An 18352-nucleotide genomic window follows, 5' to 3' on the forward strand; every position below is an offset into this window, starting at 1 on the left:
AACCATGTAGGATACATCTCGAACCTTCCGGTCCGCATAACTCTTCTGACGTGACTGTGCTGTACGAAGCCTCTCCTGAATCACCTTCACCTTCTCTAAGGCATCTTGAACCAAATCTGTTCCCAATAGTCTAGCCTCGCTAGGCTCGAACCAACCAATTGGAGATCTACACTACCTCCCATACAAAGCCTCATACGGAGCCATCTGAATACTCGATTGGTAGCTGTTGTTGTAGGCAAACTCTGCAAGTGGTAGAAATCTATCCCATGAACCTTTGAAATCCATAACACAAGCACGCACCATGTCCTCCAATATCTGAATAGTATGCTCGGACTGCCCGTCCGTCTGAGGATGAAAAGTTGTGCTCAACTCCACCTGAGTACCCAAATCTCGCTGAACAGACTTCCAAAATTGGGAAGTAAACTGAGTGCCCCGATCTAAAATGATGGAAACTGGGACACCATGCAATCGAACAATCTCCCGAATATATATATCTCTGCCAACCGCTCTGAAGAATAAGTAGTACAGATAGGAATGAAGTGTGCGGACTTGGTCAGCCAAGCCATAATCACCTAAATAGCATCAAACTTCTTCAAAGCCCGTTGAAGTCCAACAACAAACTCCATAGTGATCCTCTCCCACTTCCACTCAGGAATAACCATCTGCTGAAGTAAGACACCCGGTTTCTGATGCTCATATTTCATCTGCTGACAATTGAGACACCGAGCTACAAATCCCATAATATCTTTCTTCATTCTTCTCCACCAATAGTGCTGCCTCAAATCCTGGTACATCTTCGCGGCACCCGGATGAATAGAATACCGTGAGCTATGGGCCTCCTCCAGAATCAACTCTCTCATCCCATCCACATTGGGCACACAAATCCGGCCCTGCATCCTCAACACTCCATCATCACCGATGGTCACATCTCTGGCATCATCATGCTGAACTCTGTCCTTAAGGACAAGTAAATGTGGGTCATCATACTGGCGCTCTCTGATGCGATCAAATAAGAAAGACCGAGAAACCACGCAAGCCAACACCCGACTAGGCTCCGAAATATCTAATCTCACAAACCGGTTGGCCAAGGCCTGAACATCAACTGCAAGGGTCTCTCACCAACTAGAATATATGCCAAACTCCCCATACTCACTGCTTTTCGGCTCAACGCATCGACCACTACATTGGCCTTTCCCGGATGGTACAATATGGTGATATCATAATCCTTAAGCAACTCTAACCATCTTCGCTACCTCAAATTAAGATCCTTTTGCTTGAACAAATGCTGAAGACTACGATGATTAGTGAATACCTCACAAGATACGCCATACAAGTAGTGCCTCCAAATCTTCAATGCATGAACTATAGCAGCCAACTCCAAATCATGAAAGGGCTAGTTCTTCTCATGGGGCTTCAACTGACGAGAAGCATAAGCAATAACTCTACCCTCCTACATCAATACACAACCAATCCCAACTCTCGAAGCATCACAATATACGGTATATGAACCTAAAGCTGATGGCAAAACCAATACTAGAGTTGTGGTCAAAGCTGTCTTGAGCTTCTAAAAGCTCTTCTCACACTCGTCCAACCACACAAATGGAGCATCCTTCTGAGTCAACTTGGTCAAGGGCGATGCGATCGATGAGAATCCCTGAACAAACCGACGATAATAGCCTGCCAACCCAAGAAATCTACGAATCTCTGTGGCTGAGGACGGTCTGGGCCAACTCTGAACTGCCTCAATCTTCTTTAGATCAACCTGAATACTCTCACTAGACACCACGTGCCCCAAGAAAGCCACTGAACTGAGCCAAAACTCACACTTGGAGAATTTTGCATAAAGCTTCTCCTCCCTCAATCTCTACAACACAACTCTCAAATGCTCCGCGTGCTCCTCCTGACTACGCGAGTACACCAGAATATCATCAATGAATACAACAACGAACGAATCCAGATAAGGCCGAAATACATTGTTCATCAAATGCATGAACGCTACTAGGGTATTGGTCAGCCCGAAGGACATAACAAGAAATTCATAATGACCATATCTGGTCCTGAAAGCAGTCTTAAGAATATCTGGATCCTTGATCTTCAACTGGTGATAGCCCGAACGGAGATCAATCTTGTAGAACACTCTCGCTCCCTGAAGTTGGTCAAATAAATCATCAATGCGAGGCAAGGGATAATTGTTCTTAATTGTTACCTTGTTCAATTGCCTATAATCAATGCACATTCTCATGGTGCCATCTTTCTTTTTCACAAACAGGACTGGCGCACCCCAAGGTGACACATTAGGCCGAATGAACCCCTTATCTAGGAGTTCCTGAAGCTGCTCCTTCAATTCTTTTAACTCCGCTAGTGCCATACGATACGGCAGAATAGAAATGGGCTGAGTGCCCGGCACCAGGTCAATACCAAAATCAATATCCCTGTCCGGTGGCATGCCCGACAGGTCTGCAGGAAAAACATCAGAAAAATCCCTCACAACTGGAACAGAATCAATACTAGGAGTCTCAACTACAATATCCCTCACAAACGCTAGATCTGAAAGGCAACCCTTCCCAACCATACGTTGGGCCTTCAAGAAAGATATCACTATACTAGGAACATAATCAGTCACACCACGCCACTCGGTCCGCGGTACACCCGACATAGACAAAGTGACTGTCTTAGCATGACAGTCTAGAATAGCACGACACGGAGATAGCCAATCCATGCCCAAAATAACATTAAAATCCACCATGCTCAATAGCAATAGATCTACTCGGTTCTCCCGACCCCCAATAGTCACCACACATGATCGGTACACACGGTCTACAACAACAGTATCGCCCACTGGGGTAGATACATGAATAGGTAAAGCAAGAAACTTATGGGGCATACCCAAATTAACGGGCAAAGTATGATGACACATAGGAAAAGGTGGAACAGGGATCAAATAATACAGAGGCATCTTTGTAGCAGACTGAAACAATACCTGTAATGACGGCATCTGAAGCTATGGCATCTGGCCTGCCTGGAAGTGCATAGAAACGGGCATGACCGCCTCCTGATTGACCTCCCCCTCTGGTGCGACCCCTGGCTACCTGACCTCCACCCCTAGCTGGTTGGGCAGGTGGTGAAGTAACTAGAGCAGTAGTCGAGGGCTGACCCCTCTGCTGGGACGAACTAGCAACACAACGAGGACACTGCCTCCACACATGCCCAAACTCTCCACACTCAAAACAACTCCCAGGTGCTGGAGAAGGGGACTGAAGGGAACCCCTCACATCAGAGTGACTAGCTGATGCACTCGGCATAGAAGAACCCTGAGTTGATGGGGCACGAGATGAACTCTGATCTGGGAGGGCGCAGAGTGAAGTCTGGCCCTTCTGAGACCCATGACAACCACGACCTGAAGATGCCCCACGATACTCTGGACGGGCTAACTGAGCAGGCCTGAAAGAACGACCTCTACCATGCTAGAACTGGCCCCTCGAAGGAGCACCACAATAAATGCCAGATCCTCGAGGCCTCTTGGCCTCTCTCTCTTCTCGATCCTGACAACGAACCGTCTCAATCTCGCGAGCAATATCAACCACCTCCTCGAACGTAGCACCCAATACTCTCTCTCTGGTCATAAGAATACGGAGATGGTAGTTAAGGCCATCAACGAATCTCCTGATCCTCTCACGATCTGTCGGATACATCCAGACGGCATGACGAGCCAACTCAGAATACCTCGCCTCATACTGTGACATAGTCATATCCCCTTGCTTCAGCCACTCAAACTGTCTACGCAGTTCCTCTCTGCGGGACTGCGGTACATACTTCTCCAAGAAGAGAGTGGAGAACTCCTACCAAGTAAGGGGCGCTGCACCAACCGGCATACGCCTCTTATACGCCACCCACCAAGTAAAGGCAAACCCAGTAAACTGAAAGGTGGTAAATTCCATACCACTAGTCTCAAGAATCCCTGTTGTACGGAGCATCCGCTAACACTTGTCAAGAAAACCCTGGGCATCCTCGCCCTTAGCACCACTGAATGACGGAGGCTGGAGCCTACCAAACCTCTCGAGACGACGCTGGTCATCCTCTGGCATAACTAGTACAATGAACTCCTGAGCTGGTGCAACCGGCTAGGCTAGAGGTGCCCCCGGTGTCTGTAGTCCCTGCACTACCTACTCAGGTGTACGAGTAGCGGGGGTCTGATTGCCTCCCCCGGCCTGTGAAGTAGATGCTGCTATAGTGGCTGAAACTGCCTGAGCCAGGCCAGCATAAACTGATAAGATCTGTGCCAAGGCCTCCTGAAGACCCGGAATCACGATGGGCACAGCTGGTGCTTGAACTGGTGCTGCTGGAACATCCATAGCTGGAGCCTGATCCAGAGGTAGGGCAGCTGGTGGATCTACAGGTGTTGCCCTCGCTGCTCTGCCTCTGCCACAACCACGACCGCTGTTGATACCCAATTTTTTCCTATGTATTTTTTTACAAAATACTTTCAAAATAGCATGTACATGCACATATAAGCATGCCCTAAGTGCAAAATCTATAATTATTCCCAAAATCATCAGTTTTGGTGAATAATTTATTTTATTCCCATATTTATACCAAAATATAGTTAATATAATTTTTGTATATTTTCACAAATTTATTTGGTATTTTAGAAGCTAAATTGCATATAATTGCAATTATAGCCTACTTTAAGATTAATAGCATTTTATAATTGTAAAATTGGTTCCAATATTTTTAAATTGATATTTATATATTATTAATTGGGTCAGTACTTTTAATTTGCTTTTAAAATCGTTTTAACTATTTTATATAAAATAAAAAGGGAAAACTGGCTATTTAACATTTAGCCTCATTTCATTGCAATTATAGCCCATTCGGATTTCAATTTTAGCCTCAATTTAACCCCAACCTAATTAACCCAAGACCCAACCAAATCCGCCCCAGCCCAATCCTTAAATTAACCCGGCCCAGTTTTGAATTAATCTGAGCCATTGATCAAATAAAATCGCACATGGTTCCAGAGCCTTCAACAAAAGAGTTAAGCCAAGGAAGTTTACACCGGGGCAGCTGGTGTTGAAGAAAATATTCCCACATCAAGATGAAGCCAAGGGGAAGTTCTCTCCCAATTGGCAGGGTCCGTACATGGTTCACCGGGTTCTAACTGGAGGAGCCCTTATTCTTGCAGAGATGGATGGAGAAGTCTGGCCGAAGCCAATCAATTCAGATGCAGTGAAACGATATTATGTGTAACCACTTATGATTCCCTTAATGATGTAATTTGAACTACGCCTGACCTGATTCCCGTTTAAGAGGGGATACGTAGGCAGCCCTATGGGTTCGATCATAATTTAATAAAAATACCATTTTTCCCCGCTATTGGAACTGGGGTTTGAGGAGGACCCTCAAAAGTCCGAAGTTAATTTTAGTTCATGCATCGCCAGAAGCGCCAGCCCAGTAAACTGGGGCAAAATTTTGAGGAGGACCCTCAAAATTCCAAAGATGTTTTTTAGTCATTCAGCACAACCGTCAGAAATGTTCGCTCTGCAAACTGGGGCAGAATTTTGAGGAGGACCCTCAAAATTCCGGAGAAAAAGAGGTTGCAATGTCTTGAACCACGTCGCAGTCGTTGGTTCATCTAAAGAAAACTATTTTTGATTATATATTTACTAGAGCATGCATAACTATTATCCGAATTGCTATTGTTTAGCCACGCTACCCCAATAACACACAACGTCAAGAGCCTAGGGAAGACGAACTAACCTTTCCCCTTACAGAACTCACGATTTTTCTTTGGATGCAGGTACTCAATTCGCAATATCATTAGGTATATTTATGCACTCTCAAGAATACAACTTCTCAGAATCATCACTTGTCCGCAATTGCTATCCGTATATAATCTCCCCAGCAGTTATATTGTCGTAATCGGCTATCAGCTAAGAGATCTTACTACTAATCATCCTTTTACATTCTTGCACTGCATAAGGCTACCTTTCTGCCTTCCGAGACTAAGCACTGTCTCCATCTGCATTTTTGCATTGCATAAGGCTACTTTTCTGCCTTCCGAGGTTAAGCTCTACCTCCATTATCATCTGTATAAGGCTACTTATCTGCCTTTCGAGACTAAGCACCGTCTTCATCTGCATTTTTGCATTACATAAGGCTACTTTTCTGCCTTTCGAGGTTAAGCTCTACCTCCATCTGCATCACTAAGCTTTGTCTTCATCTGCATTTTGCATAAGGCTACCTTTCTGCCTTCTGAGGTTAAGCTCTACCTCCATCTGCATTTCTCTGCATTGCATAAGCCTACCTTTCTGCCTTCCGAGGTTAAGCTCTACCTCCATCTGCATCGCATAAGGCTACCTTTCTGCCTTTCGAGACTAAGCTCTGTCTCCATTTGCATTTTGCATAAGGCTACCTTTCTGCCTTCCGAGACTAAGTATTATCTCCATCCTGCATTTTTCTGCATTTTGCATAAGGCTACCTTTCTTCCTTCCGAAACTAAGCTCTGTCTCCATCCTGCATCGGCTAAAAGATCGCCATCTTATCTTTCTCGCATGGCTGAAATATCGCCACCTTTTATTTACGTCTTGCATCGGCTGAAATATCGTCGAATCCTACATTTCATGGGCTGAAAGATCGCCACCTTCTACATTTCATGGGCTGAAAGATCGCCAAATTGTCCAAAGGCATCATTGTTCGGAGACATCATTTGCATAGCCCGAGAATGCCATTCCATGGCCTGAGGACCCCATTTTATCTTTTGCATATCATTATTCAAAGGCATCATAGTTCAGAGTCATCATTCTCATAGCCCGAGAACGTCATTTCATAGCCTGCGAATCCTTTATCATACGCTTCATGGCCCAGAACATCATGGTCCGAGGACATCATCCTACCCGTCCGAAGACATTATTCATGGTCCAATGGGAACTTGCATCACGTTTAAGTTTATGCAGGATATATGTTTGTATTGATCACCTGCAGGTACACCGACTATCAACAACCGTCTCAGCAGGAGCGATCCCGCTCCGGTTCCCGCAGTCTATTTGATTTCAACCACCTTTCGCAACATAAACATCGCGTCCGTTCCTTTCGAAAATCTCCATCGGCATATTCCGCCAATTGATCTGAAATACATATGGCCTGATTCCTGTGAGACCAGGGATATGTATGCAGCGCAGGAACCAGAGCTCGGTTAAAACTCCTTTTAAATCGCCACTTTCGGTCAAAATTGGCCATCTTATCTTTACCCGACAACTCTTTCATCCTTCCCGGGTAAAGAGGGGCATCTGTTGATACCCAATATTTTCCTATGTATTTTTATACAAAATACTTTCAAAATAGCATTTACATGCACATATAAGCATGCCCCAAGAGTTTTGGTATTTTTTCCTAATTTTTAAGATTTTTGAAATCAATTTATTGTCTATTTTAGCAGTGCAAAATCCATAATTATTCCCAAAATCATCAGTTTTGGTGAATAATTTATTTTATTCCCATATTTATACCAAAATATAGTTAATATAATTTTTGTATATTTTCACAAATTTATTTGGTATTTTAGAAGCTAAATTGCATATAATTGCAATTATAGCCTACTTTAAGATTAATAGCATTTTATAATTGTAAAATTGGTTCCAATATTTTTAAATTGATATTTATATTATTAATTGGGTCAGTACTTTTAATTTGCTTTTAAAATTGTTTTAATTATTTTATATAAAATAAAAAGGGAAAACTGGCTAGTTCCTTAAGCTATTTCTGCAAAGTTAATACTAAATTTTGCAAATGAGAATTATTTGAATTACCTGGTTCTCCTTCCTGTGGTTCACTGGGGGTTCCTCCATTTCCAGAATTAACAAGGCCAGAACGAGGATTCTCCAATATATTATTATTAGGTGTAGGTGTGGGTGGTGCAACAGGTAATCGACTAACTAGAGCCTGAAGAGCTTTGTTAAACCGTGCATCAATTACTTTTTGTAAAGCTTCATCTATCCCTTCAAAATGTTCAGATTGCTCTTGTTGATCAACACGAGATTCAGGAGCAGGAGTACCTTCACGAGATTGAAGTGGTGAATTTTGAGGGGAGGGAACCACGTTAATGTTCTGTAAATCTCCTTGATTTTGATAGATTTGATTTTCATGGTTTCCCAAGGTGTTTTCACTATTATTGTTGTTTGACATGATGATAACAACGGCTGGAATGTAGCTTAAAAGAGAAGATTATCAGATTCCCGGTAACGGAACCAATTTGTTTAACCAAAAATTTGAGTCTTTGGTCAAAGCTTAGAAATATAAAGAAATTCTGGTTACTGATAATCTGGAGACGAAAATAATAAAAGACTTTTGAGAATAACAAAGTAATAAGTAATTTTGTATTTCAGTGTAATCTCAATAATATTTCTTGTCCTTACAGATGTTGAGTCCTTCTCCTTTTATAGTTGATTCTAGGAGAAGATGTAATGCCTTTGTCTTAATGAGGCAATTATGAGCAATAAATGACATTAAAAGAAATGTTACATAATCATTTCTATTTAATTCAAATTCTCTAACGTATTTGATATTTAATACTGTATTTAGACTCTTTTACGTCATCAGATTCGTATCTTCAACTTCTTCCAATCTTCGGTCTTTAAATGACTCGAATAGGATGAGACTCGTACCTATTTGAGTAACGGTCCACACCTATGTTGTTTTCTTCTCCTCATATCTGTTGTCTCCCATGCCTCTTGGCTATTTATTGCGTTTTAACCTTTTGACCAGTCCATGTGTCATGACATGTCATCTTCAATATTTAGATTCAATTTTTTTCCAATACAATAACTGATACCTAACGTGACCTGCCCGATGAATAGAAAAAATCTACACAAGTTTGCACTGACCTCATGTATAAGAATTTTTGCTCCAAGAGATGCTTCTATAACTTCTGAGCATGGCCTTGTGTCACCAGAGTACACAACCTTCCAACCTGGTACTACTTTTCCGCAATTCATTCTTTTTGCTGATTCTAAGATGATACCAAATGCCTCAGGATAGTGTACAACAGGGAAGCTGATGAATCTCACTAGCCTTCTTCACTGAGAACATTCTTGAAACGCTTAAGCAATTTTATGTCATCAACTGGAGTGCTTGGCTTCATTCTTTTCGAACAGCACAGCAGAGAACTGTCTTCGGAAAGAGAAGTTAACACAATATGATCTCTACTTTCATCATTCATGCCCTCAGAACTCATTTGATGATCCTTGTCAAACATAGCATCAGCTTCCATATCATCCCACTTAGCCACTGTAGTGCTCCTACAATCGAGGAACAACATGTCTAGGTCTTCTAGTTTTTTATAATCCTTGAGAAACTCCCCAACCTGCTCGGGTTCAATAACCAGCATGGGTTTATGGGGTACTCCCTTCAACAAATCGCGTCTCAAAGCAAGTATTCGTGCCAAACTTGCGTGGTGATCAGCATGGATATGAGAAATCCAAATGCATTTAAGAATTCTAACTGCACTGTCTGCACCATTGATGCCATATCTGTTCAATGTTATTAAACAAATTAATTCATGCGGTTGAAAGAAGGCCTGGAGTGAAAAATAAAATAGAAAAATGATAAAAGAGGTTCTGAACAATATAGAATAAATCCTAAGAGTCCAATGCTATTACCTTCTCTTTAGTTGTGCCAGGATTCCTTCTCCACAATCAAGGAGTAAGCCCCCTTTAAAGAAAAGATTAAAATAGATGGAACTAACATTTCGATATTTTGAAGGTATAGAAGAACCGGTGCCCAGAAAAACAATCTCCAGATCATCTCTCTGGACATTTTCCAGACACCTAGGGGCAGCATGTCCAGCCAACGATGGATCTCCAGTCATGACTTCACTGTCCTGCCTGGTGAATAGTTCCACCTCATCTTCTTTAGGTTTGTGCCAAAATGTGCTTATGTTCTTTGCAGCATCAGCAATCTCAGGAATCTCTGAAAGTAACTCTTTAATGAACACTGAGGAGGTCATTTGATTTTGAACACTTGATCTGTCCAATCCCAGACGTCTAGGGGGACGTAAGGTGAACTGTTCAACAGGTTAGATAAGAAAAATTCATAACAAGAATGGCCATGCAAGGGTATACTTTTGCTCCTTTTGAAAAGTGAATATAATTTCCAGAACATCCATAGTGCTGATGATTTCTAATACTGTTACCTTTCCCAGAAAAAATTAATCTTGGAGTCAACAATACCTTTAAGATATTTTCAGCAGATATGCCACAAACCTTCGAGATTGAACCCTGCAACGACAAGTATCATATCACCAGCTTTCATCGAATATTTAAGATGTTCTCACAAGTGACTATCAACTTTTAGAGCTTAAAACAAACCTCCACTTGTACCTTGATAATTGGTGCTGCAACATCATCATTCTGAACAGAAAGAAGACTAGGAGCAGGAAAAAGCTGCGGACACAAATAATGTAGTCTTGTGGCTATTCTCGCAATAGATTCTAGAATTGGAGTTTATTTATGCTTCCTGTAACAGAATGACTATGAACCAGTGTTGATATGGAAAAATCTAAAATAATCATGAAAAGAAGTTATGGACCTTGTAGTTTTTGCCATAATATGTTGGGCAGAACCAAATTTCCTCATCCATTTCTCATAAACTGGACTGCTGACAACAGTAACAGGGCTCAAATGAATGATGCAGTTCACAACCTTGGTGGTCTCTGGGGAGTTACTTTGGGAATCTGAATAATAGGCTTTAAGAGCTTGTGCAGACAGTAACTCTTGTGCTTGAGGTTCTGTTGGACAGTCAACAATCAGTACAATGGGACCAGGAATAGGTGGGCCTATTACATCATCTAGATGGACCTGAATGAGGCAAAATGAAAGTCTGCTGCAATTTAATAACTTCAGAGGCACAAGAAATGCAGAAACGAAGTCTATAATGTAGTTCTAATGAGTGTAGAACTGATCTCGATATCCAGAAGATCTGACTTCACACTGATCCCATTTTGCAGTTGTCCAAGCTTTCTCCCCTTTTTGAGCCCACAAGCTTTAGCCTTTCTGGGGTCAAACTCCCCTCTGATGTCATGTAGGTTACAAATATATACAACGGAGGTATCATTTGAACTAAAATGAGATCCATCCAAATGGGGCGGTGTTAGGAGAATAGCTGATATACTAACTGCCTTGAACTTGCTTTCAGCTTGCAGCTCCTCCGCATGTAGAGAAGAAGCTAGTGCAGCTCCATTTCCATGAACCATAACATTGTCACTTTGTGGGATGATATGTGATTTGACCATGGTAGCAGGAGGGACAAAATTCTTTGTTGCGTTAACCAATAAATCAAGATTTGGAGGACCCCATATGTCAACCTTAAAAGACCAATAGAGATGTTTTTAGTAAGTAATAGCACCATTGTCGCTTTCATTTTAATGATAAGTGTCATATGAAAATAGGGGACGTAAGCACTGGACTGGTACTATTTAATATTTAGCCTCATTTCATTTCAATTATAGCCCATTCGGATTTCAATTTTAGCCTCAATTTAACCCCAACCCAATTAACCCAAGACCCAACCAAATCCGCCCCAGCCCAATCCTTAAATTAACCCGGCCCAGTTCTGAATTAATCTGAGCCATTGATCAAATAATTAATCAACGGCCCATGGACGACCTATACTCACCTCCTCCGGCTCTTGCATGCCTGATGCTCGAAGGATCGAGGCCAGACCTCGAAGGTCTTCACTCATACCTTCACCGATTCGAAGATTCCGGCCATCTCCAACCTTGCTCCGGTGGCTCTTGTTCTTCTGAGCCTGTTTCTGACCTCATTCGACTTAGATCGGACTTTCTTCCAAGCCTTTCTCATTTCTAGGGTTTCTCCGAAACCCTAAGCTATTCGAGGTTCTTTCCCTGTTTGTTTTCTTATATCTATTCTACATCTATGTTCTACTGGAGTTTGGAAACGTTTTTCCCAATCTTTTCTTTCAAGATTTGTTTCTCTTCGATTTAGGGTTTCTGAAAAAATCTTAAAATGTTTTCTGACTCTTTTTTTTTTGTGTGTGAATCTGTCTATGTTATGTTTGTATGTTCTCTTTTCTACCTAGCATGTTCTTCTCCTGTATCTTTATGTTTGCCTTATTTTGCATGTTCTTCTATTGTGCTCCATTCTTTATTCTACTGGTTTCTATATCATGCTTTCACACGTTTATCTTATGTGTTCATTTACTCCTGTGTTCCTTTACTGTATTTTCTACTAAGCTCTTAGTTCTTATTTGCCTTCTTCTGGACTTTGTTCTTTCTAAACATGTTTCATCTACTGTTTCCTTAAGTTTACACTACCTCTTTGTCTTCTGAACTTGTTTAAGTTCCAAGCTTTTCTTAAAACATGTTCTTTATGATTCAAATTAGCTTTTTCACTATGTTTGTTTCGAACCTGCTATTTTACCTGTTTGTTTTCTCATGAGTCTCTGAAAAAGACCTCTGAGCCTGTTTCAGTTATTTTTCTTCTCGTCTCTACATCTGATTCGAGTCGAAAACCCTAGGATTTAGGGTTTTGGCAAATTTAATCTCGTGCTCGGACTAGGGTTCTTTATGGAACCCTGGATTCTCTAAAACTAAGTTTGAGTCTAGGTACTGAATTTGAGCCTCTTTGTTTATAACTCTGAACTTTTCTATACTAGATTCTATCTAATTAGCATGACAATTCTTTCTTGTTTGACATGTTTGTGTGCTTTATATATGAGAAATTTTTTCTTCAAAAGGGGTTTTGTCAACTACTAATTGATTGATTCTGAAATCCTCTAATGGGGTTTGATTGATTGTTACTGATTTTCTTTGATTAAACCTTTCTTCACCTTTTCTGGTTGGGTTCATACCAAAACTTAAATTCTGATTCTACTGAGTGTTGATTGATTGCCTTTCCTTATTTGCACAAACCGTGTTGCGATCAAACTCTTTCCTTAAATAGTTCCTATGTATTTTCCTTTCTTGTACTACTTTGGAAAAGATTCTGATTAAATCTTTCCTTAATTACCTTCTACCCGTTTGAAATCAAATCCCTTAGCTGAAGGGAAATTCTATGTGAATGATTGTAAACTATTTTCTTACCTTTCTTACTTGCTTCTCTACACTATATAAAGGGACAATTCAATACTTTTTATAATAGACTTCGAATTGCATACTCTTACACACTACTACTACTTTCAAAACCTGCATTCCCTCTTGCTCTTTTCTCTACTGTTGTTCTCTGCTCCTGCTTATTATTAGCTGGGTGAAAGTCAAGGCAAATATACTACTACTACTTTGTCTTTGCATCCTGCTCTTGCTCTTTTACTGGTATGTCTTGATTCAGTCCCTAGCAATCATCCTAATGTGTTTACTTAGAACCTTTACATCTATGCCTATTACCTGCAAAGTTTGACATGTTCATATGCTGCTGTTTGCTTTACTTTCTTGCGAATGCTTGATCCATATACCTTTACCCTCTATGTGTTTGTAAATGGGGATTCAGGGCATGGCAACATGAGTTATTGTCCATGAACGAAATTTTAACCCCAAGTAAAGGGTGTCAGTATGTTTTATTGCTGATCATGTCCTTTGCCCATTTTTCCTTTGTCTACTGTTTCTGTTATGAATCCCCTACCCTTACCCCCTATGTATGTTGAGTTAAGGCCTATGATCTGGTAGCCTCTTAAATAGCTGCCCAGGCCTGAGCCTGGCTTTCAATAAGCCCTAACTCCTCAACTTGAAATGAAAAGTTGGTCAGGGGTGTGCCAGTACTTCAAGTTGCTTGGCATGACCACCAGATTATCACTCCCCCTCCCCTGCACTTGCACCTACTCTTAGATTTTAAGTTCTGCCCCCTCTTATGAGCCTTGCTTTGGGACCTTGAGTTCCATTTGAACTTGGACATTTAAGGGCTGGCCCTTCCACACTGCACTATGTCCTTGATTCTGAAATATATTTGGGGTGTAAGCACTGCCTGAAGTCCCTTTGAGACTCTTGGGAACTTTGACACATCCCAAATAAGAGAAAGGCTTTGGAACTTGATCTTTGGAGTTGGTTTACTTCATGATTCAGACAGAAGTGTGAATCAGGCTCTCCTTGGTTGGGACTTTTAGTTTTCTGATGTAATTTTTTATTTTATTTTTTTATCAATTCTGGTTTGTAATAATCTTGTAATAAACATTTGGGGTCGGCTAGTGGAAAAAGGTGGGGAACTATGCATGCAAGGGGTAGATATCATGCCTATAGTGGTTATCATTTATAAAATTCTGCATCTCATCTAGAGATCATGCCCATAGGAATTACTATGTTTTAAGGTTCTGCATTTTATAAATCATTGAAACTCTGCATTCTCACATAGATACCATGTCCATAAGATTTTCTGCATTCTTATATAGACACCATGCCTATAGGACTTTCTGTATTCTGCATATGCATCTATCATTAGGCAAACGTGTATATAGGTTTAAATAACAATCAGTATTTTAGACACCAGGCCTATAGGACTTCTGCACTTCTATAAACGTTTAAAATCAGTAACGGCTAGATATCATGTCTATAGGATTCTTGCAACTGTTTAAGATCAATGACACTTAGAAACCATGCCTATAGGATCAGTTAATTGAATCAGCCTCGTTTCAAATCTAAAACCCGTCTTAAAATCTGCAGATCCCTTTTTCTAAAATCAGTAAAGCTTTTCCTTAAAATCAGTATACTTTGCATTATTAGATATCATGCCTATAGGTTTCACCTAGGCAAGTTTTAGGGTAAAAGCCATAAGTGCATCAGTCTTTGACAATTACAACCAGCAGGCAGGTCTGATTCGGATTTCTTATCTGAAGTATGTAATAAATCAGTCTGCCTCATGCATTTTTTTAAGTTTAATTCAGACCTAATCAGTACATGTAAGACATGCTAAACTCTATGCTTTTCTGACTTGAGGAGGTTTATTTGAGCCTTTCAACTGTTATGTGTTTTCCCATATCTACTTTATGTGTTTTGTTTGTCGCCCTAGAATTTTATCCTTTTAAAACCATAAAAGCCCCAACTCCCTCCCTTCAGGATTAGTAGTCTCAATGCCTCCGAGATTGATAGGATTGGGACGGGTAATAGCATGCAATAAGTAATGATACTATTCCGCGCTTTAATACCTTAACAGGGTGGGAAGGGTAGAATATGGATATGATGATCGGTGCGCTAATATCACGTGCGACCCCTCTTCTGAGGAGTGATTGCTGGATATTGCATTGAAATGATCCATATTAATCACAAACCTAGGACCCCCTTTTATTTATTCACTTCCTTTAGAGTTGTTTAAACTTTTCAAATCCTTTCTCTCTTTCTACTTACTTTCATAAGTTTCAACCTAATTGCAATGTTGTATGCAAGTCCTTATTTGAGCCTTGATTGTTTACTTGTAAAGTCACAATTGTAGCATGGCCGGGAACCACACTTGTGGATCCTGAGGGGTGCCTAACACCTTCCCCTCGGGATAATTTCTAGCCCTTACCCTAATCTCTGGTCTCTTCATCTCAAACTCTTCTGAAAAGTGTCCTAATGCACTATAATCATTAGGTGGCGACTCTTCAATTTCTAAACCCAATTCTCGAAAGGGAATAGAGTTGTCCTCCCAATGTCGTATACCCGATTTCTGACCCCACGGTTAGAGAAAAAAGGGGCGTCGACAACCGTGTCCATGACCTCTGGTGGTCTTAGCTGGTGGTACTGGTGGTCGTCCACCTCGTCCGGTAGCTCGTTTCCACACCATCTGTGAGAGAATAGGATAACAAAAGTTTAGTACTCGGACCACAAGTTCGCACGACAAGAATTACAAGAATATGAAGTTTTTCCTAAATGTTCTGCAGCCTCTCGAGGATAAATACAGACATCTCCGTACCGATCTGCGAGAATCTACTAAACCAGCTCATGACTCGTGAGACCTATGTAACCTAGGCTCTGATACCAACTTGTCACAACCCTAACCCCGAATCCGGTCGTGATGGCGCCTCTCGTGAAGACAAGGCCATTCAGACCAAAACAGAACACCTCATTTAAACAGTTAAATACCATAAATAGTTCTAAAACATGATATAATAACCATAATTTGCGGAAATAACGATAACAACAGTAGAAACCATCCCGACACAGCCCAAATCGGGGTGTCACAAGTCATGAACAACCAATAAATCAGGATACCAGTCTACTAGATACGAAATCCGATACATAAGTTCAAGGACATGAAAATAGTAAGATAAGGGAGGCACGGGGGCTGCGGACGCCAACAGCTACCTCGTAGTCTCCGAAAACACTACCTGGACTGGGAGGATCAGCACTCAGGAGCGGACTCTACGATGCTTGAATCTGCACATACGGTGCAGGGAGTACTGTGAGTACTCCGACTCAGTGAGTAATAATCATAAATAATGGCTGAAAGCAAGAAAAATGGTAAAGGCACAAAGCAATTCTATATCAAGTAGTAAAAATCACTTAAAGCAGTAAATCAGTGAAGAAGTCAAATGAAATCCCTTTAACCAAGTAAAACAGGTAATTTAGCAGATGAATAATAAGTAGAAATCCGCCCCTCGAGTGCGGTAACAATCTCTCAAAACAGTATCAGCCCCTCGGGCTCACTCTTAGCTCATGATGGGTACCTGCACTCACTGTGGGTGTGCAGACTCCGGAGGGGGCCCTTACGGCCCAAGCGCTATATCAAGCCACCTCGTGGCATCATCTCTTGGCACTCGGCCTCACATCACTCAAGCCACCTCATGGCGTATAAAAGTATCTCAGGCCCTCGGCCTCATATCGCTCATCATATCCTCACATATGACCCTCGGCCTCACTCAGTCCGAAAATCATCACAAGCCCCTCGGGCATTTGTAAAATAGTAGTTCTCAGCCCAAAACATCTTTTAGAAATATCATTTAAGTTTCAAATATGAGTAAAAGTGGCTGAGTTTGTAGAACAGTAAATATCAACAGCACTGAGTTCAAGTGATAAATCAATACAGTGAGGAAATAGTGATAAAAATCTCCAGAGGGTTCAAATAGTTGGCACGAAGCCCAAATATGGCAATCAGCCCAAATCATGATGATAACAAACAAGTTTCAGTCAAATACGCGATAAAATAATCAATCGGAACGGACCAAGTCACAATCCCCAATAGTAAATGACCCCACACTCATCATCGAGCGCGTGTCACCTCAATATAGCACTACGATGTGCAATCCGGGGTTTCAAACCCTCAGGACATCATTTACAATAATTACTCACCTCGAACCGGCTACAACTCTAGCTCGCGACGCCTTTGCCCCTCGAATTGCCTCCACGTGCATCGAATCTAACCAAAAGCATAACAAATATGTCACAATATGCTAAGAGAACAAATCCCAAACGGAACAATCGAAAAATATCAAAAATCCCGAAATTAGCAAAACCCGAGCCCCGGGCCCACTTCTCGAAACTCAGAAATTTTAGATCATTAGATTCCTTATCGCTCCACGAGTTCATACATACCAAAAGTTCTCAATTCCGACCTCAAATGGTCCTTCAAATCCCAATTCAAAAGTTCAAAATCCCAAGCCCTAGTTCTTCCATTTTTATAGCTTAAATTCCATGAATTTCTAGGTTAATTTCACAATAGAATCACGTTTTAGGTTCAAAAATCTTACCTCCAATTAATTCTCCTTGAATCCCTCTTCAATCACCTTCAAAAAGCTCTCAAAATACTCAGCTATGGAGGAAAAATGGCTCAAAATCGCGGATAAAATGTCTTATAACTTTCTTCCCAGTTCTGATATTCCTTCCTCGCGAACGCGGTCAAACACTCGCGTTCGCGATGCACAAATTTAACTTGACCAGATTTCCTTCTACGCGATCGCGACCAAGGGCTCGCGAACGCGATGCTTTAGACTCCTCAACCTACGCGAACGCGGTCCCACTTACACGAACGCGAAGAGCAACAACTCCTCGACCCTTCACGTGCCAACTCCATGATGCAAACGCGACCTACCCTCACGCGAACGCGAAACACCAGCCTCCCACCTTCCGCGAACGCGAGGCCTCAAACGTGAACGCGAAGGCCAAACGCACACCACCCCAAAATCCTTCTACGCGATCGCGACTCGCCCCACGCGATCGTGAAGGCCAATTTCGTCTACAACAGCTGAACAGTTTCTACAATGATCCAACACCAACACTAGCCCGATTGGCCACCCGAAACTCACCCGAGGCCCCCGGGACCTCAACCAAAAGCACCAACACATCCTAAAACCTCATTCAAACCTGCTCCGATCATCAAAACACCTCAAAGAACACCAAATCTATCAATTCACATCGAATTCAAGCCTAAGTTTTCAAAAG

At 41.5% G+C, this 18352-nt stretch overlaps 1 pseudogene; it reads right to left on the minus strand.

Moving 5' to 3' along the window:
- LOC104245189 (tRNAse Z TRZ4, mitochondrial-like) overlaps nt 1-18352 on the minus strand; it is a 59077-nt pseudogene that overhangs the window by 18316 nt on the left and 22409 nt on the right.

This window comes from Nicotiana sylvestris, chromosome 12, assembly GCF_000393655.2.
Source record: "Nicotiana sylvestris chromosome 12, ASM39365v2, whole genome shotgun sequence".
In the NCBI taxonomy this organism is placed as follows: domain Eukaryota; kingdom Viridiplantae; phylum Streptophyta; class Magnoliopsida; order Solanales; family Solanaceae; genus Nicotiana; species Nicotiana sylvestris.